The sequence below is a fragment of the Artibeus jamaicensis genome, unplaced genomic scaffold (assembly GCF_021234435.1).
Source record: "Artibeus jamaicensis isolate MK-2021 breed Jamaican fruit bat unplaced genomic scaffold, CSHL_Jam_final contig_388, whole genome shotgun sequence".
In the NCBI taxonomy this organism is placed as follows: domain Eukaryota; kingdom Metazoa; phylum Chordata; class Mammalia; order Chiroptera; family Phyllostomidae; genus Artibeus; species Artibeus jamaicensis.
Genome location: NW_026521813.1, coordinates 5,393,058 through 5,397,162, shown reverse-complemented (window position 1 = coordinate 5,397,162; position 4,105 = coordinate 5,393,058). Strand labels below are relative to the sequence as shown.

The window sequence follows — 4,105 nt, the reverse complement described above, 5'->3', positions numbered from 1 at the left end:
ACTTAATGATGTATGAAGAATTACTAACCTCTCCAGAATTTTGAGTCTATTTCTTATTAAGGGCTTCCATGAAAACACTTCCAATTTACAGAGTGAGGGAAATGTAATGGAGTAAGTGATCATGATGATGGAAAAAATGCTTTGTTTTCACCCTTACAATAGAGACAATACATTCTGAAGTTGTTTTGATAAGAAAGACAATTACACTAAACGTTTTAAATTTTTTTCAGAAGATGATAAGTGAAAATACTGTAAGTGGAACCAGAACCCACACTCACCAGGAGAGGCAAATCACTGGTGGAGATGGTTTGAAGGCTTTGTGTTACTTGATACAAATAAAAAGCTAAATTATTACTAGGCTCCTGGGCCCAAAGTGACAGAGGAATATAATAAGCTCTAAAATACATAGTCTGTGTTAATTAAGACAAAGTTTTAATTCAAAAATGGTTTAAGGTAATTTTTAATATAGGTAAAATAGCAAGAAATGGAAGGAAGAAGGAAAATTTGTATAGAAAAATAAATAATAAAATAGTGTTCAGTCAAATGATCTTAAACCCAACTTAAAATGGATCTATTCCTCCAATAGGCAAATATATATCTATTGTGTATGAATGTACAGAACGTTCTTGGTGAGAAGGTCGCGGTGGATAAAGCAGCTGTCTTCTGAAAGTTCCCACATAGGTAAGGAGGAAATGCACCTCATTGTCCGAGAGGACAGTTTTCAATGAAACAGGGGGACTCAGGGTCAACCTTTGGCAGTGGAGGTCAGTGTCAATGAGAGCTGACAAATTTGTGCTACATTTTCAAGGGTCATTCAACCTGAGTTAGCAAGCAATGTCAGAAAGATTTTATTTAGAGAACGCACAGTAGGACCACTTCATTTCCAGGCCTATGAAGCAAAAGTGAAAGCAGGGAATTTGAAGAGTGCCTAGCTTTGTTGCTTATAGGAAACAAATACACCACACACACACAAAAGAAATATCTTCCCCCCCATTTTTAGATTTTTTCACTCTTCTTTAGTGAGCCCCAGTACAGCATCTGGTGCCTTCATGCTGATCTGCCCTATCTTCTATCTATTGTAAGTGACACTTAACCAATCAAGAGAGACTGGAATAGATAATTTTAAAGTGATAGAATCCTTCTCTGGTATATGTTGTTATTAGCAATGACTTCTTATTTTGGAATACAATGGAATTATTTGCTTTACTTAATAAGCACTTGTGTAGCATTTATTATAAACCAAACATTATTCCGAGTACTTAAAAACATTGAAGAACACTCACTGTATGAGTTAAGTAGAACTATTTTCCCCATTAAAGATGAGGAAATTGTGGACCCAAGGGGTTAAATAAATTATTCAAGGTCACATGGGCCATAAGTGACAAAGGCAGGTTTTGATGTGAAGATGGAGGCAGAGATTAGAGTGCAATCAAGACACACCAAAGAGTGCCAGGCAGTGACCCAAAGTCAGAAGTTGCAAGGAATGGATTTTTTTCTAAAGCCTCTGGAGGGAGGAGGGTTCTGTTGCTATCTTGATTTCACACTTCTGGTGTCTAGAACTGTGAGAGAATAAATTTCTGTTGTACTGCACCACCAAGTTTGTGACAACTTGCTACAGCAGACACAATAAACCAATTCAGAGTGAAAGTTTTTCTTTTTTAAATGGACCCAGAGGTTTGAATAGTAGAAGTGTTCAATAGTTAAAATGGAATTCAGACAGGAATGAGATTAGAATATGTATATATTGAATTGTAACTGGACACCCTGTTAAGATACACAGATAATCTAAATGATTTGGGTTTAACAAATATCTTAGCTGAGAAGCAGCTATGAGATCAGGAAGCAATATTGTATCTCCTTTTAACATTTTCGAAGTGCAGTGTAATTTGACAGGAAACACTGATATAATTAACATAAATCTATTGTAAACACCTAAATCTAGTATCTGCATTTATTGCAATTCAAATAGAGTCATAAAAAAACATTTCAACAGACCTCTGTTTGTAAAGTACAAAGAGGATTATGTTTGCTAGTTCACCAAACACTAAGGGCTTCTTGGGGTGAATACAGTTATAGTAGTGACTGGAAAAGAAATGGTAAAAAATTATTCAGCAATTTTCCTCCCTTTACCATTTGCTATTTTGAAGTCTAAAAACATCCCCCTTGTATTTGCATCTTATTAACTTTTCAGGAAGGGATTAGACTTACTGTGTACAATAAAAGAAACATTGATATTCAAAGGTTTTTATCAATTGTAGATGTTTGTTGGTAGACAATCAATCAATGTAGCAAACATTCCCATGGTGGGTTACTTTAACCTTGAATCTAATGACCACCTAGTATACTAATATCGGGGAGAATAACACACATGTTAAAATAATAGGTTCTTTATGCTAAAAGAAAGGTCTTGATATTGGTATTGTAGACAGATGGAGAAAGCCCATTTTTGTCTTTAAATATTTCAGGACTCCAAGCATTATGTGACTATAGAATCGCTTTTACATTACAGTGTGAAAACATAAAGAGAAAAACAAGCAAGCGTCCATAAGTCAGGAAACATTATCACCCTTGCTGAAGGCTCCTTAAACATCCTCTCTACCCAGAAGCATTTTCTGAATTCAGAAAGTATTCTCAATTTGACTATACATCAACCAGAATCTAAAATACCTTGAAATAATAATTTTCAAAGAAAAAAGCACTAGCTGTAATAGTAATATTAAAATACAAATATGATTAAATGATTAATTCCAAATGAATACCTAAGTAGAAGGTTATAATGATGAATCAAGTTATTTTTCTTTCTAGCACTTAGGTAAAAAACAGTAATACCCCCCTTCTGTCTTCAAGGTCTTATGCAAAACATAATACAGTGAAGTTCCATGCACTCCTTGCCAGCAGAATAGAAGTACTGATCAAACTTTATTTATTTATTTTATTTTATTATTATTATTTTTTTAACAGGCTTAATTCACTTTATTTTCCTCGTACAAAAATTATGTGGTGGCCACAGCTGGAGCTTGGGTCCTCTGCACGGAAACTCTGGTGTGGGTCTTTACCAGATGGTCAGTGAATTCCTGGTAGGGAGACTTGGTGAACACAGTCTCTTTCCAGAGGTCAGGGGTGAGATAGCTGTAGGTCTTAGAGATAGCATCGAAGGTGGCCTTGGCAAAGTTGCCCAGGGTAGCAGTGCAGCCCCTGGCTGAGGTGTAGCAGTCGTCAATACCAGCCATCATCAGCAGCTTTTTGGGCACAGGGGCCGAGACAATGCCAGTGCCCCTGGGTGCAGGGATTAGGTGCACAAGCACAGAGCCACAGCGCCCGGTCACCTTACAAGGGACGGTGTGGGGTTTGCCGATCTTGTTCCCCCAGTAGCCTCGCTGCACAGGGACAGTGGAGAGCTTGGCCAAGATTATGGCCCCATGGATGGCAGTGGCTACTTCCTTTGAGCACTTAACACCCAGACCAACATGTCCATTGTAGTCCCCAATGGCGACAAATGCCTTGAATCGGGTCCTCTGGCCTGCATGTGTCTGCTTTTGCACGGGCATAATCTTCAAAACCTTGTCCTTGAGGGATGCCCCCAAGAAAAAGTCAATGACCTCAGATTCCTTGATAGGCAGAGAAAAGAGATAAAGTTCCTCCAGGGACTTGATTTTCATGTCCTTGACCAGGTGGCCCAACTTGGTGACGGGGATCCACTCCTTATCCTCGGCCTTGCCTCCGCGAGCTCCAGGGCCTCGACCGCGACCCCGACCCCGGCCGCGACCTCGGCCCCGGATGCCACTGCCAAATCCTCCTGGAAGCCTCCTCGGCCTCCCATCCCAGGGCCCCCGGGCCCCCGGGGCCTCCGGCCCTCCCGCAGCACCGGAGTCATCCGCCATTTGGTGTTCCTTGGGAAAAAGCTGAACAAACTTTATAAAGAAGAATTTCTCAGTCAGTTAACATTCACACACCTGTAAACGCCTACATTTCTTTGTACTTAGAACTGGAGAAACTTAATAGCTGACATTATTTGAGATGCATAGTCCATTCTCCAACTTAACGGATGACGCTTTTAAAAGAATGACCTTCAGTCTCTGTTTAAACATTCCATTGAAAGAGAGCT

The 4,105-nt window shown here is 39.4% G+C and overlaps 1 pseudogene; it reads right to left on the bottom strand.

Annotated features, from left to right (window-relative positions):
- Nucleotides 1–2,952: 2,952 nt before the first annotated feature.
- LOC119045426 (40S ribosomal protein S2-like) lies at nt 2,953–3,881 on the bottom strand (annotated as a pseudogene).
- Between the last annotated feature and the right edge of the window lie 224 nt (nt 3,882–4,105).